Source organism: Taudactylus pleione, unplaced genomic scaffold (assembly GCF_031769625.1).
Source record: "Taudactylus pleione unplaced genomic scaffold, aTauple2 ptg000050l, whole genome shotgun sequence".
Lineage (NCBI taxonomy): Eukaryota > Metazoa > Chordata > Amphibia > Anura > Myobatrachidae > Taudactylus > Taudactylus pleione.
This window is the reverse complement of record NW_028284452.1, coordinates 2,506,572-2,523,597: the sequence shown is the minus strand read 5'-3', so window position 1 is coordinate 2,523,597 and position 17,026 is coordinate 2,506,572. Positions and strand designations below refer to the sequence as shown.

Sequence of the window (17,026 nt, the reverse complement as noted above, 5' to 3'; positions counted from 1 at the left end):
TTACCCAATAAAGTAATTAAACTAGACAAAAGTTATTTATATGTTTATTCCTGTTTTGCATAAGCATCACAAATAATCATGCTTAATGATTTGCTAAATATCACCAGAAGTTTAACTTAAATTTGTTATTTTTCTATCATCTGGCAACAGCTAGTTTAGACAGCAGTTTTCATAGATCTTCCATCTGTAGCCACATTTACATCAAGATTAGAGATACTTTAAAATATCAACACTTTTTCACTTTTCAAATTTAGCTTGTTTTTTTAAGTGTTTAATTGTTGAAGAAATAATGGGGCCCAAATATAATATTGCAGCAAAACAAAATATAGAAAAAGCTACGTTGCATATGTAAATTAAAATCAACTAATCAAAAATATGCCATATCAAAATCGTATCTACCTTAGAACTCACAAATTAACAGATTTATCTACTAACAATTGGGCTTAATTTTGCACATTCTAATGACCAAATGTATTTGATATTTTGCTAGATATACCTTTAAAACATCAACACTTTTTCACTTTTCAAATTTAGCTTGTTTTTTTAACTGTTTAATTGTTCAAGAAATAATGGAGCCCAAATATAATCTTGCAGCAAACCAAAATATGGAAAGCTAATTTCTTTATGTAAATTAAAATCAACTAATCAAAAATATGCCATATCAAAACACAATTTGTCTTGTATCTACCTTAGAACTCACAGATTAACAGATTAATCTCCTAACAATTGATCTTAATTTTGCACCTTCTAGTGTGCCAAATGTCTTTGATATTTTGCTAGATATACAAACATTTCTTTCAATGTTGACATTGAATATGCATTTCCAAATAAATAAAAGGTAATCAGTGTGGCTGCTAAGAGTGACTGGGCTTAGGCTCAATGAATGGAAGAAAATGTGTGAAAGATAAAAAAGAGAACAGACTGGCATCCCAAATATTTTGATGCACTAATGCCTGTTCTCACTCTTAGCATCACTAGCTGCAAGATTTGGTAAAATTTGAAGAAAAAGAAAACATCAATCTGCACATAGTCGGCAGGATTTGAACCTACGCGGGGAGACCCCAATGGATTTCTAGTCCATCGCCTTAACCACTCGGCCACAACTACCTCACATGTGTTAAAGTGTTTATTTTAACATAATTAGGAGAAGGGTTTATGTTTTGCATGGTTTGCATGGTTTAGAATGTGTAAAATTACATAAATGGCCATCTAAGATAATAAAAAAAAATTGTTTCCTTCGAGCCGGAATTGAACCAGCGACCTAAGGATTGCTGTACCAAACTCCTCTACAGTCCTCCGCTCTACCAGCTGAGCTATCGAAGGTTCCCTATAGAAATCATCTACACTATATCTGATGGAGTGGACATGCAAAACTTTTCACTATCTAAAACTTACCCAATAAAGTAATTAAACTAGACAAAAGTTATTTATATGTTTATTCCTGTTTTGCATAAGCATCACAAATAATCATGCTTAATGATTTGCTAAATATCACCAGAAGTTTAACTTAAATTTGTTATTTTTCTATCATCTGGCAACAGCTAGTTTAGACAGCAGTTTTCATAGATCTTCCATCTGTAGCCACATTTACATCAAGATTAGAGATACTTTAAAATATCAACACTTTTTCACTTTTCAAATTTAGCTTGTTTTTTTAAGTGTTTAATTGTTGAAGAAATAATGGGGCCCAAATATAATATTGCAGCAAAACAAAATATAGAAAAAGCTACGTTGCATATGTAAATTAAAATCAACTAATCAAAAATATGCCATATCAAAATCGTATCTACCTTAGAACTCACAAATTAACAGATTTATCTACTAACAATTGGGCTTAATTTTGCACATTCTAATGACCAAATGTATTTGATATTTTGCTAGATATACCTTTAAAACATCAACACTTTTTCACTTTTCAAATTTAGCTTGTTTTTTTAACTGTTTAATTGTTCAAGAAATAATGGAGCCCAAATATAATCTTGCAGCAAACCAAAATATGGAAAGCTAATTTCTTTATGTAAATTAAAATCAACTAATCAAAAATATGCCATATCAAAACACAATTTGTCTTGTATCTACCTTAGAACTCACAGATTAACAGATTAATCTCCTAACAATTGATCTTAATTTTGCACCTTCTAGTGTGCCAAATGTCTTTGATATTTTGCTAGATATACAAACATTTCTTTCAATGTTGACATTGAATATGCATTTCCAAATAAATAAAAGGTAATCAGTGTGGCTGCTAAGAGTGACTGGGCTTAGGCTCAATGAATGGAAGAAAATGTGTGAAAGATAAAAAAGAGAACAGACTGGCATCCCAAATATTTTGATGCACTAATGCCTGTTCTCACTCTTAGCATCACTAGCTGCAAGATTTGGTAAAATTTGAAGAAAAAGAAAACATCAATCTGCACATAGTCGGCAGGATTTGAACCTACGCGGGGAGACCCCAATGGATTTCTAGTCCATCGCCTTAACCACTCGGCCACAACTACCTCACATGTGTTAAAGTGTTTATTTTAACATAATTAGGAGAAGGGTTTATGTTTTGCATGGTTTGCATGGTTTAGAATGTGTAAAATTACATAAATGGCCATCTAAGATAATAAAAAAAAATTGTTTCCTTCGAGCCGGAATTGAACCAGCGACCTAAGGATTGCTGTACCAAACTCCTCTACAGTCCTCCGCTCTACCAGCTGAGCTATCGAAGGTTCCCTATAGAAATCATCTACACTATATCTGATGGAGTGGACATGCAAAACTTTTCACTATCTAAAACTTACCCAATAAAGTAATTAAACTAGACAAAAGTTATTTATATGTTTATTCCTGTTTTGCATAAGCATCACAAATAATCATGCTTAATGATTTGCTCAATATCACCAGAAGTTTAACTTAAATTTGTTATTTTTCTATCATCTGGCAACAGCTAGTTTAGACAGCAGTTTTCATAGATCTTCCATCTGTAGCCACATTTACATCAAGATTAGAGATACTTTAAAATATCAACACTTTTTCACTTTTCAAATTTAGCTTGTTTTTTTAAGTGTTTAATTGTTGAAGAAATAATGGGGCCCAAATATAATATTGCAGCAAAACAAAATATAGAAAAAGCTACGTTGCATATGTAAATTAAAATCAACTAATCAAAAATATGCCATATCAAAATCGTATCTACCTTAGAACTCACAAATTAACAGATTTATCTACTAACAATTGGGCTTAATTTTGCACATTCTAATGACCAAATGTATTTGATATTTTGCTAGATATAGCTTTAAAACATCAACACTTTTTCACTTTTCAAATTTAGCTTGTTTTTTTAACTGTTTAATTGTTCAAGAAATAATGGAGCCCAAATATAATCTTGCAGCAAACCAAAATATGGAAAGCTAATTTCTTTATGTAAATTAAAATCAACTAATCAAAAATATGCCATATCAAAACACAATTTGTCTTGTATCTACCTTAGAACTCACAGATTAACAGATTAATCTCCTAACAATTGATCTTAATTTTGCACCTTCTAGTGTGCCAAATGTGTTTGATATTTTGCTAGAAATACAAACATTTCTTTCAATGTTGACATTGAATATGCATTTCCAAATAAATAAAAGGTAATCAGTGTGGCTGCTAAGAGTGACTGGGCTTAGGCTCAATGAATGGAAGAAAATGTGTGAAAGATAAAAAAGAGAACAGACTGGCATCCCAAATATTTTGATGCACTAATGCCTGTTCTCACTCTTAGCATCACTAGCTGCAAGATTTGGTAAAATTTGAAGAAAAAGAAAACATCAATCTGCACATAGTCGGCAGGATTTGAACCTACGCTGGGAGACCCCAATGGATTTCTAGTCCATCGCCTTAACCACTCGGCCACAACTAAATCACATGTGTTAAAGTGTTTATTTTAACATAATTAGGAGAAGGGTTTATGTTTTGCATGGTTTGCATGGTTTAGAATGTGTAAAATTACATAAATGGCCATCTAAGATAATAAAAAAAATTGTTTCCTTCGAGCCGGAATTGAAAAAGCGACCTAAGGATTGCTGTACCAAACTCCTCTACAGTCCTCCGCTCTACCAGCTGAGCTATCGAAGGTTCCCTATAGAAATCATCTACACTATATCTGATGGAGTGGTCATGCAAAACTTTTCACTATCTAAAACTTACCCAATAAAGTAATTAAACTAGACAAAAGTTATTTATATGTTTATTCCTGTTTTGCATAAGCATCACAAATAATCATGCTTAATGATTTGCTAAATATCACCAGAAGTTTAACTTAAATTTGTTATTTTTCTATCATCTGGCAACAGCTAGTTTAGAAAGCAGTTTTCATAGATCTTCCATCTGTAGCCACATTTACATCAAGATTAGAGATACTTTAAAATATCAACACTTTTTCACTTTTCAAATTTAGCTTGTTTTTTTAAGTGTTTAATTGTTGAAGAAATAATGGGGCCCAAATATAATATTGCAGCAAAACAAGATATAGAAAAAGCTACGTTGCATATGTAAATTAAAATCAACTAATCAAAAATATGCCATATCAAAATCGTATCTACCTTAGAACTCACAAATTAACAGATTTATCTACTAACAATTGGGCTTAATTTTGCACATTCTAATGACCAAATGTATTTGATATTTTGCTAGATATAGCTTTAAAACATCAACACTTTTTCACTTTTCAAATTTAGCTTGTTTTTTTAACTGTTTAATTGTTCAAGAAATAATGGAGCCCAAATATAATCTTGCAGCAAACCAAAATATGGAAAGCTAATTTCTTTATGTAAATTAAAATCAACTAATCAAAAATATGCCATATCAAAACACAATTTGTCTTGTATCTACCTTAGAACTCACAGATTAACAGATTAATCTCCTAACAATTGATCTTAATTTTGCACCTTCTAGTGTGCCAAATGTCTTTGATATTTTGCTAGATATACAAACATTTCTTTCAATGTTGACATTGAATATGCATTTCCAAATAAATAAAAGGTAATCAGTGTGGCTGCTAAGAGTGACTGGGCTTAGGCTCAATGAATGGAAGAAAATGTGTGAAAGATAAAAAAGAGAACAGACTGGCATCCCAAATATTTTGATGCACTAATGCCTGTTCTCACTCTTAGCATCACTAGCTGCAAGATTTGGTAAAATTTGAAGAAAAAGAAAACATCAATCTGCACGTAGTCGGCAGGATTTGAACCTACGCGGGGAGACCCCAATGGATTTCTAGTCCATCGCCTTAACCACTCGGCCACAACTACCTCACATGTGTTAAAGTGTTTATTTTAACATAATTAGGAGAAGGGTTTATGTTTTGCATGGTTTGCATGGTTTAGAATGTGTAAAATTACATAAATGGCCATCTAAGATAATAAAAAAAAATTGTTTCCTTCGAGCTGGAATTGAACCAGCGACCTAAGGATTGCTGTACCAAACTCCTCTACAGTCCTCCGCTCTACCAGCTGAGCTATCGAAGGTTCCCTATAGAAATCATCTACACTATATCTGATGGAGTGGACATGTAAAACTTTTCACTATCTAAAACTTACCCAATAAAGTAATTAAACTAGACAAAAGTTATTTATATGTTTATTCCTGTTTTGCATAAGCATCACAAATAATCATGCTTACTGATTTGCTAAATATCACCAGAAGTTTAACTTAAATTTGTTATTTTTCTATCATCTGGCAACAGCTAGTTTAGAAAGCAGTTTTCATAGATCTTCCATCTGTAGCCACATTTACATCAAGATTAGAGATACTTTAAAATATCAACACTTTTTCACTTTTCAAATTTAGCTTGTTTTTTTAAGTGTTTAATTGTTGAAGAAATAATGGGGCCCAAATATAATATTGCAGCAAAACAAAATATAGAAAAAGCTACGTTGCATATGTAAATTAAAATCAACTAATCAAAAATATGCCATATCAAAATCGTATCTACCTTAGAACTCACAAATTAACAGATTTATCTACTAACAATTGGGCTTAATTTTGCACATTCTAATGACCAAATGTATTTGATATTTTGCTAGATATAGCTTTAAAACATCAACACTTTTTCACTTTTCAAATTTAGCTTGTTTTTTTAACTGTTTAATTGTTCAAGAAATAATGGAGCCCAAATATAATCTTGCAGCAAACCAAAATATGGAAAGCTAATTTCTTTATGTAAATTAAAATCAACTAATCAAAAATATGCCATATCAAAACACAATTTGTCTTGTATCTACCTTAGAACTCACAGATTAACAGATTAATCTCCTAACAATTGATCTTAATTTTGCACCTTCTAGTGTGCCAAATGTCTTTGATATTTTGCTAGATATACAAACATTTCTTTCAATGTTGACATTGAATATGCATTTCCAAATAAATAAAAGGTAATCAGTGTGGCTGCTAAGAGTGACTGGGCTTAGGCTCAATGAATGGAAGAAAATGTGTGAAAGATAAAAAAGAGAACAGACTGGCATCCCAAATATTTTGATGCACTAATGCCTGTTCTCACTCTTAGCATCACTAGCTGCAAGATTTGAAGAAAAAGAAAACATCAATCTGCACGTAGTCGGCAGGATTTGAACCTACGCGGGGAGACCCCAATGGATTTCTAGTCCATCGCCTTAACCACTCGGCCACAACTACCTCACATGTGTTAAAGTGTTTATTTTAACATAATTAGGAGAAGGGTTTATGTTTTGCATGGTTTGCATGGTTTAGAATGTGTAAAATTACATAAATGGCCATCTAAGATAATAAAAAAAAATTGTTTCCTTCGAGCTGGAATTGAACCAGCGACCTAAGGAATGCTGTACCAAACTCCTCTACAGTCCTCCGCTCTACCAGCTGAGCTATCGAAGGTTCCCTATAGAAATCATCTACACTATATCTGATGGAGTGGACATGCAAAACTTTTCACTATCTAAAACATACCCAATAAAGTAATTAAACTAGACAAAAGTTATTTATATGTTTATTCCTGTTTTGCATAAGCATCACAAATAATCATGCTTAATGATTTGCTAAATATCACCAGAAGTTTAACTTAAATTTGTTATTTTTCTATCATCTGGCAACAGCTAGTTTAGAAAGCAGTTTTCATAGATCTTCCATCTGTAGCCACATTTACATCAAGATTAGAGATACTTTAAAATATCAACACTTTTTCACTTTTCAAATTTAGCTTGTTTTTTTAAGTGTTTAATTGTTGAAGAAATAATGGGGCCCAAATATAATATTGCAGCAAAACAAAATATAGAAAAAGCTACGTTGCATATGTAAATTAAAATCAACTAATCAAAAATATGCCATATCAAAATCGTATCTACCTTAGAACTCACAAATTAACAGATTTATCTACTAACAATTGGGCTTAATTTTGCACATTCTAATGACCAAATGTATTTGATATTTTGCTAGATATAGCTTTAAAACATCAACACTTTTTCACTTTTCAAATTTAGCTTGTTTTTTTAACTGTTTAATTGTTCAAGAAATAATGGAGCCCAAATATAATCTTGCAGCAAACCAAAATATGGAAAGCTAATTTCTTTATGTAAATTAAAATCAACTAATCAAAAATATGCCATATCAAAACACAATTTGTCTTGTATCTACCTTAGAACTCACAGATTAACAGATTAATCTCCTAACAATTGATCTTAATTTTGCACCTTCTAGTGTGCCAAATGTCTTTGATATTTTGCTAGATATACAAACATTTCTTTCAATGTTGACATTGAATATGCATTTCCAAATAAATAAAAGGTAATCAGTGTGGCTGCTAAGAGTGACTGGGCTTAGGCTCAATGAATGGAAGAAAATGTGTGAAAGATAAAAAAGAGAACAGACTGGCATCCCAAATATTTTGATGCACTAATGCCTGTTCTCACTCTTAGCATCACTAGCTGCAAGATTTGGTAAAATTTGAAGAAAAAGAAAACATCAATCTGCACGTAGTCGGCAGGATTTGAACCTACGCGGGGAGACCCCAATGGATTTCTAGTCCAATGCCTTAACCACTCGGCCACAACTACCTCACATGGTTTTGCATGGTTTGCATGGTTTAGAATGTGTAAAATTACATAAATGGCCATCTAAGATAATAAAAAAAAATTGTTTCCTTTGAGCCGGAATTGAATCAGCGACCTAAGGATTGCTGTACCAAACTCCTCTACAGTCCTCCACTCTACCAGCTGAGCTATCAAAGGTTCCCTATAGAAATCATCTACACTATATCTGATGGAGTGGACATGTAAAACTTTTCACTATCTAAAACTTACCCAATAAAGTAATTAAACTAGACCAAAGTTATTTATATGTTTATTCCTGTTTTGCATAAGCATCACAAATAATCATGCTTAATGATTTGCTAAATATCACCAGAAGTTTAACTTAAATTTGTTATTTTCTATCATCTGGCAACAGCTAGTTTAGAAAGCAGTTTTCATAGATCTTCCATCTGTAGCCACATTTACATCAAGATTAGAGATACTTTAAAATATCAACACTTTTTCACTTTTCAAATTTAGCTTGTTTTTTTAAGTGTTTAATTGTTGAAGAAATAATGGGGCCCAAATATAATATTGCAGCAAAGCAAAATATAGAAAAAGCTATGTTGCATATGTAAATTAAAATCAACTAATCAAAAATATGCCATATCAAAATCGTATCTACCTTAGAACTCACAAATTAACAGATTTATCTACTAACAATTGGGCTTAATTTTGCACATTCTAATGACCAAATGTATTTGATATTTTGCTAGATATAGCTTTAAAACATCAACACTTTTTCACTTTTCAAATTTAGCTTGTTTTTTTAACTGTTTAATTGTTCAAGAAATAATGGAGCCCAAATATAATCTTGCAGCAAACCAAAATATGGAAAGCTAATTTCTTTATGTAAATTAAAATCAACTAATCAAAAATATGCCATATCAAAACACAATTTGTCTTGTATCTACCTTAGAACTCACAGATTAACAGATTAATCTCCTAACAATTGATCTTAATTTTGCACCTTCTAGTGTGCCAAATGTCTTTGATATTTTGCTAGATATACAAACATTTCTTTCAATGTTGACATTGAATATGCATTTCCAAATAAATAAAAGGTAATCAGTGTGGCTGCTAAGAGTGACTGGGCTTAGGCTCAATGAATGGAAGAAAATGTGTGAAAGATAAAAAAGAGAACAGACTGGCATCCCAAATATTTTGATGCACTAATGCCTGTTCTCACTCTTAGCATCACTAGCTGCAAGATTTGGTAAAATTTGAAGAAAAAGAAAACATCAATCTGCACGTAGTCGGCAGGATTTGAACCTACGCGGGGAGACCCCAATGGATTTCTAGTCCAACGCCTTAACCACTCGGCCACAACTACCTCACATGGTTTTGCATGGTTTGCATGGTTTAGAATGTGTAAAATTACATAAATGGCCATCTAAGATAATAAAAAAAAATTGTTTCCTTCGAGCTGGAATTGAACCAGCGACCTAAGGATTGCTGTACCAAACTCCTCTACAGTCCTCCGCTCTACCAGCTGAGCTATCGAAGGTTCCCTATAGAAATCATCTACACTATATCTGATGGAGTGGACATGTAAAACTTTTCACTATCTAAAACTTACCCAATAAAGTAATTAAACTAGACCAAAGTTATTTATATGTTTATTCCTGTTTTGCATAAGCATCACAAATAATCATGCTTACTGATTTGCTAAATATCACCAGAAGTTTAACTTAAATTTGTTATTTTTCTATCATCTGGCAACAGCTAGTTTAGAAAGCAGTTTTCATAGATCTTCCATCTGTAGCCACATTTACATCAAGATTAGAGATACTTTAAAATATCAACACTTTTTCACTTTTCAAATTTAGCTTGTTTTTTTAAGTGTTTAATTGTTGAAGAAATAATGGGGCCCAAATATAATATTGCAGCAAAGCAAAATATAGAAAAAGCTATGTTGCATATGTAAATTAAAATCAACTAATCAAAAATATGCCATATCAAAATCGTATCTACCTTAGAACTCACAAATTAACAGATTTATCTACTAACAATTGGGCTTAATTTTGCACATTCTAATGACCAAATGTATTTGATATTTTGCTAGATATAGCTTTAAAACATCAACACTTTTTCACTTTTCAAATTTAGCTTGTTTTTTTAACTGTTTAATTGTTCAAGAAATAATGGAGCCCAAATATAATCTTGCAGCAAACCAAAATATGGAAAGCTAATTTCTTTATGTAAATTAAAATCAACTAATCAAAAATATGCCATATCAAAACACAATTTGTCTTGTATCTACCTTAGAACTCACAGATTAACAGATTAATCTCCTAACAATTGATCTTAATTTTGCACCTTCTAGTGTGCCAAATGTCTTTGATATTTTGCTAGATATACAAACATTTCTTTCAATGTTGACATTGAATATGCATTTCCAAATAAATAAAAGGTAATCAGTGTGGCTGCTAAGAGTGACTGGGCTTAGGCTCAATGAATGGAAGAAAATGTGTGAAAGATAAAAAAGAGAACAGACTGGCATCCCAAATATTTTGATGCACTAATGCCTGTTCTCACTCTTAGCATCACTAGCTGCAAGATTTGGTAAAATTTGAAGAAAAAGAAAACATCAATCTGCACGTAGTCGGCAGGATTTGAACCTACGCGGGGAGACCCCAATGGATTTCTAGTCCATCGCCTTAACCACTCGGCCACAACTACCTCACATGTGTTAAAGTGTTTATTTTAACATAATTAGGAGAAGGGTTTATGTTTTGCATGGTTTGCATGGTTTAGAATGTGTAAAATTACATAAATGGCCATCTAAGATAATAAAAAAAAATTTTTTTCCTTCGAGCCGGAATTGAACCAGCGACCTAAGGATTGCTGTACCAAACTCCTCTACAGTCCTCCGCTCCACCAGCTGAGCTATCGAAGGTTCCCTATAGAAATCATCTACACTATATCTGATGGAGTGGACATGTAAAACTTTTCACTATCTAAAACTTACCCAATAAAGTAATTAAACTAGACAAAAGTTATTTATATGTTTATTCCTGTTTTGCATAAGCATCACAAATAATCATGCTTAATGATTTGCTAAATATCACCAGAAGTTTAACTTAAATTTGTTATTTTCTATCATCTGGCAACAGCTAGTTTAGAAAGCAGTTTTCATAGATCTTCCATCTGTAGCCACATTTACATCAAGATTAGAGATACTTTAAAATATCAACACTTTTTCACTTTTCAAATTTAGCTTGTTTTTTTAAGTGTTTAATTGTTGAAGAAATAATGGGGCCCAAATATAATATTGCAGCAAAGCAAAATATAGAAAAAGCTATGTTGCATATGTAAATTAAAATCAACTAATCAAAAATATGCCATATCAAAATCGTATCTACCTTAGAACTCACAAATTAACAGATTTATCTACTAACAATTGGGCTTAATTTTGCACATTCTAATGACCAAATGTATTTGATATTTTGCTAGATATAGCTTTAAAACATCAACACTTTTTCACTTTTCAAATTTAGCTTGTTTTTTTAACTGTTTAATTGTTCAAGAAATAATGGAGCCCAAATATAATCTTGCAGCAAACCAAAATATGGAAAGCTAATTTCTTTATGTAAATTAAAATCAACTAATCAAAAATATGCCATATCAAAACACAATTTGTCTTGTATCTACCTTAGAACTCACAGATTAACAGATTAATCTCCTAACAATTGATCTTAATTTTGCACCTTCTAGTGTGCCAAATGTCTTTGATATTTTGCTAGATATACAAACATTTCTTTCAATGTTGACATTGAATATGCATTTCCAAATAAATAAAAGGTAATCAGTGTGGCTGCTAAGAGTGACTGGGCTTAGGCTCAATGAATGGAAGAAAATGTGTGAAAGATAAAAAAGAGAACAGACTGGCATCCCAAATATTTTGATGCACTAATGCCTGTTCTCACTCTTAGCATCACTAGCTGCAAGATTTGGTAAAATTTGAAGAAAAAGAAAACATCAATCTGCACGTAGTCGGCAGGATTTGAACCTACGTGGGGAGACCCCAATGGATTTCTAGTCCAACGCCTTAACCACTCGGCCACAACTACCTCACATGGTTTTGCATGGTTTGCATGGTTTAGAATGTGTAAAATTACATAAATGGCCATCTAAGATAATAAAAAAAAATTGTTTCCTTTGAGCCGGAATTGAATCAGCGACCTAAGGATTGCTGTACCAAACTCCTCTACAGTCCTCCACTCTACCAGCTGAGCTATCGAAGGTTCCCTATAGAAATCATCTACACTATATCTGATGGAGTGGACATGTAAAACTTTTCACTATCTAAAACTTACCCAATAAAGTAATTAAACTAGACCAAAGTTATTTATATGTTTATTCCTGTTTTGCATAAGCATCACAAATAATCATGCTTAATGATTTGCTAAATATCACCAGAAGTTTAACTTAAATTTGTTATTTTTCTATCATCTGGCAACAGCTAGTTTAGAAAGCAGTTTTCATAGATCTTCCATCTGTAGCCACATTTACATCAAGATTAGAGATACTTTAAAATATCAACACTTTTTCACTTTTCAAATTTAGCTTGTTTTTTTAAGTGTTTAATTGTTGAAGAAATAATGGGGCCCAAATATAATATTGCAGCAAAGCAAAATATAGAAAAAGCTATGTTGCATATGTAAATTAAAATCAACTAATCAAAAATATGCCATATCAAAATCGTATCTACCTTAGAACTCACAAATTAACAGATTTATCTACTAACAATTGGGCTTAATTTTGCACATTCTAATGACCAAATGTATTTGATATTTTGCTAGATATAGCTTTAAAACATCAACACTTTTTCACTTTTCAAATTTAGCTTGTTTTTTTAACTGTTTAATTGTTCAAGAAATAATGGAGCCCAAATATAATCTTGCAGCAAACCAAAATATGGAAAGCTAATTTCTTTATGTAAATTAAAATCAACTAATCAAAAATATGCCATATCAAAACACAATTTGTCTTGTATCTACCTTAGAACTCACAGATTAACAGATTAATCTCCTAACAATTGATCTTAATTTTGCACCTTCTAGTGTGCCAAATGTCTTTGATATTTTGCTAGATATACAAACATTTCTTTCAATGTTGACATTGAATATGCATTTCCAAATAAATAAAAGGTAATCAGTGTGGCTGCTAAGAGTGACTGGGCTTAGGCTCAATGAATGGAAGAAAATGTGTGAAAGATAAAAAAGAGAACAGACTGGCATCCCAAATATTTTGATGCACTAATGCCTGTTCTCACTCTTAGCATCACTAGCTGCAAGATTTGGTAAAATTTGAAGAAAAAGAAAACATCAATCTGCACGTAGTCGGCAGGATTTGAACCTACGCGGGGAGACCCCAATGGATTTCTAGTCCATCGCCTTAACCACTCGGCCACAACTACCTCACATGTGTTAAAGTGTTTATTTTAACATAATTAGGAGAAGGGTTTATGTTTTGCATGGTTTGCATGGTTTAGAATGTGTAAAATTACATAAATGGCCATCTAAGATAATAAAAAAAAATTTTTTTTCCTTCGAGCCGGAATTGAACCAGCGACCTAAGGATTGCTGTACCAAACTCCTCTACAGTCCTCCGCTCTACCAGCTGAGCTATCGAAGGTTCCCTATAGAAATCATCTACACTATATCTGATGGAGTGGACATGTAAAACTTTTCACTATCTAAAACTTACCCAATAAAGTAATTAAACTAGACAAAAGTTATTTATATGTTTATTCCTGTTTTGCATAAGCATCACAAATAATCATGCTTAATGATTTGCTAAATATCACCAGAAGTTTAACTTAAATTTGTTATTTTCTATCATCTGGCAACAGCTAGTTTAGAAAGCAGTTTTCATAGATCTTCCATCTGTAGCCACATTTACATCAAGATTAGAGATACTTTAAAATATCAACACTTTTTCACTTTTCAAATTTAGCTTGTTTTTTTAAGTGTTTAATTGTTGAAGAAATAATGGGGCCCAAATATAATATTGCAGCAAAGCAAAATATAGAAAAAGCTATGTTGCATATGTAAATTAAAATCAACTAATCAAAAATATGCCATATCAAAATCGTATCTACCTTAGAACTCACAAATTAACAGATTTATCTACTAACAATTGGGCTTAATTTTGCACATTCTAATGACCAAATGTATTTGATATTTTGCTAGATATAGCTTTAAAACATCAACACTTTTTCACTTTTCAAATTTAGCTTGTTTTTTTAACTGTTTAATTGTTCAAGAAATAATGGAGCCCAAATATAATCTTGCAGCAAACCAAAATATGGAAAGCTAATTTCTTTATGTAAATTAAAATCAACTAATCAAAAATATGCCATATCAAAACACAATTTGTCTTGTATCTACCTTAGAACTCACAGATTAACAGATTAATCTCCTAACAATTGATCTTAATTTTGCACCTTCTAGTGTGCCAAATGTCTTTGATATTTTGCTAGATATACAAACATTTCTTTCAATGTTGACATTGAATATGCATTTCCAAATAAATAAAAGGTAATCAGTGTGGCTGCTAAGAGTGACTGGGCTTAGGCTCAATGAATGGAAGAAAATGTGTGAAAGATAAAAAAGAGAACAGACTGGCATCCCAAATATTTTGATGCACTAATGCCTGTTCTCACTCTTAGCATCACTAGCTGCAAGATTTGGTAAAATTTGAAGAAAAAGAAAACATCAATCTGCACGTAGTCGGCAGGATTTGAACCTACGCGGGGAGACCCCAATGGATTTCTAATCCAACGCCTTAACCACTCGGCCACAACTACCTCACATGGTTTTGCATGGTTTGCATGGTTTAGAATGTGTAAAATTACATAAATGGCCATCTAAGATAATAAAAAAAAATTGTTTCCTTTGAGCCGGAATTGAATCAGCGACCTAAGGATTGCTGTACCAAACTCCTCTACAGTCCTCCACTCTACCAGCTGAGCTATCGAAGGTTCCCTATAGAAATCATCTACACTATATCTGATGGAGTGGACATGTAAAACTTTTCACTATCTAAAACTTACCCAATAAAGTAATTAAACTAGACCAAAGTTATTTATATGTTTATTCCTGTTTTGCATAAGCATCACAAATAATCATGCTTAATGATTTGCTAAATATCACCAGAAGTTTAACTTAAATTTGTTATTTTCTATCATCTGGCAACAGCTAGTTTAGAAAGCAGTTTTCATAGATCTTCCATCTGTAGCCACATTTACATCAAGATTAGAGATACTTTAAAATATCAACACTTTTTCACTTTTCAAATTTAGCTTGTTTTTTTAAGTGTTTAATTGTTGAAGAAATAATGGGGCCCAAATATAATATTGCAGCAAAGCAAAATATAGAAAAAGCTATGTTGCATATGTAAATTAAAATCAACTAATCAAAAATATGCCATATCAAAATCGTATCTACCTTAGAACTCACAAATTAACAGATTTATCTACTAACAATTGGGCTTAATTTTGCACATTCTAATGACCAAATGTATTTGATATTTTGCTAGATATAGCTTTAAAACATCAACACTTTTTCACTTTTCAAATTTAGCTTGTTTTTTTAACTGTTTAATTGTTCAAGAAATAATGGAGCCCAAATATAATCTTGCAGCAAACCAAAATATGGAAAGCTAATTTCTTTATGTAAATTAAAATCAACTAATCAAAAATATGCCATATCAAAACACAATTTGTCTTGTATCTACCTTAGAACTCACAGATTAACAGATTAATCTCCTAACAATTGATCTTAATTTTGCACCTTCTAGTGTGCCAAATGTCTTTGATATTTTGCTAGATATACAAACATTTCTTTCAATGTTGACATTGAATATGCATTTCCAAATAAATAAAAGGTAATCAGTGTGGCTGCTAAGAGTGACTGGGCTTAGGCTCAATGAATGGAAGAAAATGTGTGAAAGATAAAAAAGAGAACAGACTGGCATCCCAAATATTTTGATGCACTAATGCCTGTTCTCACTCTTAGCATCACTAGCTGCAAGATTTGGTAAAATTTGAAGAAAAAGAAAACATCAATCTGCACGTAGTCGGCAGGATTTGAACCTACGCGGGGAGACCCCAATGGATTTCTAGTCCATCGCCTTAACCACTCGGCCACAACTACCTCACATGTGTTAAAGTGTTTATTTTAACATAATTAGGAGAAGGGTTTATGTTTTGCATGGTTTGCATGGTTTAGAATGTGTAAAATTACATAAATGGCCATCTAAGATAATAAAAAAAAATTTTTTTTCCTTTGAGCCGGAATTGAACCAGCGACCTAAGGATTGCTGTACCAAACTCCTCTACAGTCCTCCGCTCTACCAGCTGAGCTATCGAAGGTTCCCTATAGAAATTATCTACACTATATCTGATGGAGTGGACATGTAAAACTTTTCACTATCTAAAACTTACCCAATAAAGTAATTAAACTAGACAAAAGTTATTTATATGTTTATTCCTGTTTTGCATAAGCATCACAAATAATCATGCTTAATGATTTGCTAAATATCACCAGAAGTTTAACTTAAATTTGTTATTTTCTATCATCTGGCAACAGCTAGTTTAGAAAGCAGTTTTCATAGATCTTCCATCTGTAGCCACATTTACATCAAGATTAGAGATACTTTAAAATATCAACACTTTTTCACTTTTCAAATTTAGCTTGTTTTTTTAAGTGTTTAATTGTTGAAGAAATAATGGGGCCCAAATATAATATTGCAGCAAAGCAAAATATAGAAAAAGCTATGTTGCATATGTAAATTAAAATCAACTAATCAAAAATATGCCATATCAAAATCGTATCTACCTTAGAACTCACAAATTAACAGATTTATCTACTAACAATTGGGCTTAATTTTGCACATTCTAATGACCAAATGTATTTGATATTTTGCTAGATATAGCTTTAAAACATCAACAC

General features: G+C 31.9%; 24 non-coding genes across 24 annotated transcripts; all 24 read right to left on the bottom strand.

Moving 5' to 3' along the window:
• Positions 1-1,025: 1,025 nt before the first annotated feature.
• Positions 1,026-1,107, bottom strand: TRNAS-AGA (transfer RNA serine (anticodon AGA)). Its single transcript has one exon. It is a non-coding gene; the product is annotated as a tRNA-Ser (tRNA).
• A 126-nt stretch (positions 1,108-1,233) lies between these two features.
• Positions 1,234-1,323, bottom strand: TRNAY-GUA (transfer RNA tyrosine (anticodon GUA)). Its single transcript is given in 2 exon segments — positions 1,234-1,269; positions 1,287-1,323. It is a non-coding gene; the product is annotated as a tRNA-Tyr (tRNA).
• A 1,093-nt stretch (positions 1,324-2,416) lies between these two features.
• TRNAS-AGA (transfer RNA serine (anticodon AGA)) lies at positions 2,417-2,498 on the bottom strand. The gene has a single exon. It is a non-coding gene; the product is annotated as a tRNA-Ser (tRNA).
• A 126-nt stretch (positions 2,499-2,624) lies between these two features.
• On the bottom strand, positions 2,625-2,714 carry TRNAY-GUA (transfer RNA tyrosine (anticodon GUA)). The gene is given in 2 exon segments: positions 2,625-2,660; positions 2,678-2,714. It is a non-coding gene; the product is annotated as a tRNA-Tyr (tRNA).
• Positions 2,715-3,807: 1,093 nt separating this feature from the next.
• TRNAS-AGA (transfer RNA serine (anticodon AGA)) lies at positions 3,808-3,889 on the bottom strand. The gene has a single exon. It is a non-coding gene; the product is annotated as a tRNA-Ser (tRNA).
• Positions 3,890-4,014: 125 nt separating this feature from the next.
• Positions 4,015-4,104, bottom strand: TRNAY-GUA (transfer RNA tyrosine (anticodon GUA)). Its single transcript is given in 2 exon segments — positions 4,015-4,050; positions 4,068-4,104. It is a non-coding gene; the product is annotated as a tRNA-Tyr (tRNA).
• A 1,093-nt stretch (positions 4,105-5,197) lies between these two features.
• Positions 5,198-5,279, bottom strand: TRNAS-AGA (transfer RNA serine (anticodon AGA)). The gene has a single exon. It is a non-coding gene; the product is annotated as a tRNA-Ser (tRNA).
• Positions 5,280-5,405: 126 nt separating this feature from the next.
• Positions 5,406-5,495, bottom strand: TRNAY-GUA (transfer RNA tyrosine (anticodon GUA)). Its single transcript is given in 2 exon segments — positions 5,406-5,441; positions 5,459-5,495. It is a non-coding gene; the product is annotated as a tRNA-Tyr (tRNA).
• Positions 5,496-6,578: 1,083 nt separating this feature from the next.
• On the bottom strand, positions 6,579-6,660 carry TRNAS-AGA (transfer RNA serine (anticodon AGA)). The gene has a single exon. It is a non-coding gene; the product is annotated as a tRNA-Ser (tRNA).
• A 126-nt stretch (positions 6,661-6,786) lies between these two features.
• Positions 6,787-6,876, bottom strand: TRNAY-GUA (transfer RNA tyrosine (anticodon GUA)). Its single transcript is given in 2 exon segments — positions 6,787-6,822; positions 6,840-6,876. It is a non-coding gene; the product is annotated as a tRNA-Tyr (tRNA).
• A 1,093-nt stretch (positions 6,877-7,969) lies between these two features.
• On the bottom strand, positions 7,970-8,051 carry TRNAS-AGA (transfer RNA serine (anticodon AGA)). Its single transcript has one exon. It is a non-coding gene; the product is annotated as a tRNA-Ser (tRNA).
• An 84-nt stretch (positions 8,052-8,135) lies between these two features.
• Positions 8,136-8,225, bottom strand: TRNAY-GUA (transfer RNA tyrosine (anticodon GUA)). Its single transcript is given in 2 exon segments — positions 8,136-8,171; positions 8,189-8,225. It is a non-coding gene; the product is annotated as a tRNA-Tyr (tRNA).
• Positions 8,226-9,317: 1,092 nt separating this feature from the next.
• Positions 9,318-9,399, bottom strand: TRNAS-AGA (transfer RNA serine (anticodon AGA)). The gene has a single exon. It is a non-coding gene; the product is annotated as a tRNA-Ser (tRNA).
• Positions 9,400-9,483: 84 nt separating this feature from the next.
• TRNAY-GUA (transfer RNA tyrosine (anticodon GUA)) lies at positions 9,484-9,573 on the bottom strand. The gene is given in 2 exon segments: positions 9,484-9,519; positions 9,537-9,573. It is a non-coding gene; the product is annotated as a tRNA-Tyr (tRNA).
• Positions 9,574-10,666: 1,093 nt separating this feature from the next.
• Positions 10,667-10,748, bottom strand: TRNAS-AGA (transfer RNA serine (anticodon AGA)). Its single transcript has one exon. It is a non-coding gene; the product is annotated as a tRNA-Ser (tRNA).
• A 127-nt stretch (positions 10,749-10,875) lies between these two features.
• TRNAY-GUA (transfer RNA tyrosine (anticodon GUA)) lies at positions 10,876-10,965 on the bottom strand. Its single transcript is given in 2 exon segments — positions 10,876-10,911; positions 10,929-10,965. It is a non-coding gene; the product is annotated as a tRNA-Tyr (tRNA).
• Positions 10,966-12,057: 1,092 nt separating this feature from the next.
• TRNAS-AGA (transfer RNA serine (anticodon AGA)) lies at positions 12,058-12,139 on the bottom strand. Its single transcript has one exon. It is a non-coding gene; the product is annotated as a tRNA-Ser (tRNA).
• An 84-nt stretch (positions 12,140-12,223) lies between these two features.
• On the bottom strand, positions 12,224-12,313 carry TRNAY-GUA (transfer RNA tyrosine (anticodon GUA)). Its single transcript is given in 2 exon segments — positions 12,224-12,259; positions 12,277-12,313. It is a non-coding gene; the product is annotated as a tRNA-Tyr (tRNA).
• Positions 12,314-13,406: 1,093 nt separating this feature from the next.
• Positions 13,407-13,488, bottom strand: TRNAS-AGA (transfer RNA serine (anticodon AGA)). The gene has a single exon. It is a non-coding gene; the product is annotated as a tRNA-Ser (tRNA).
• Positions 13,489-13,616: 128 nt separating this feature from the next.
• Positions 13,617-13,706, bottom strand: TRNAY-GUA (transfer RNA tyrosine (anticodon GUA)). Its single transcript is given in 2 exon segments — positions 13,617-13,652; positions 13,670-13,706. It is a non-coding gene; the product is annotated as a tRNA-Tyr (tRNA).
• Positions 13,707-14,798: 1,092 nt separating this feature from the next.
• On the bottom strand, positions 14,799-14,880 carry TRNAS-AGA (transfer RNA serine (anticodon AGA)). Its single transcript has one exon. It is a non-coding gene; the product is annotated as a tRNA-Ser (tRNA).
• An 84-nt stretch (positions 14,881-14,964) lies between these two features.
• Positions 14,965-15,054, bottom strand: TRNAY-GUA (transfer RNA tyrosine (anticodon GUA)). Its single transcript is given in 2 exon segments — positions 14,965-15,000; positions 15,018-15,054. It is a non-coding gene; the product is annotated as a tRNA-Tyr (tRNA).
• A 1,092-nt stretch (positions 15,055-16,146) lies between these two features.
• TRNAS-AGA (transfer RNA serine (anticodon AGA)) lies at positions 16,147-16,228 on the bottom strand. The gene has a single exon. It is a non-coding gene; the product is annotated as a tRNA-Ser (tRNA).
• A 128-nt stretch (positions 16,229-16,356) lies between these two features.
• Positions 16,357-16,446, bottom strand: TRNAY-GUA (transfer RNA tyrosine (anticodon GUA)). Its single transcript is given in 2 exon segments — positions 16,357-16,392; positions 16,410-16,446. It is a non-coding gene; the product is annotated as a tRNA-Tyr (tRNA).
• Between the last annotated feature and the right edge of the window lie 580 nt (positions 16,447-17,026).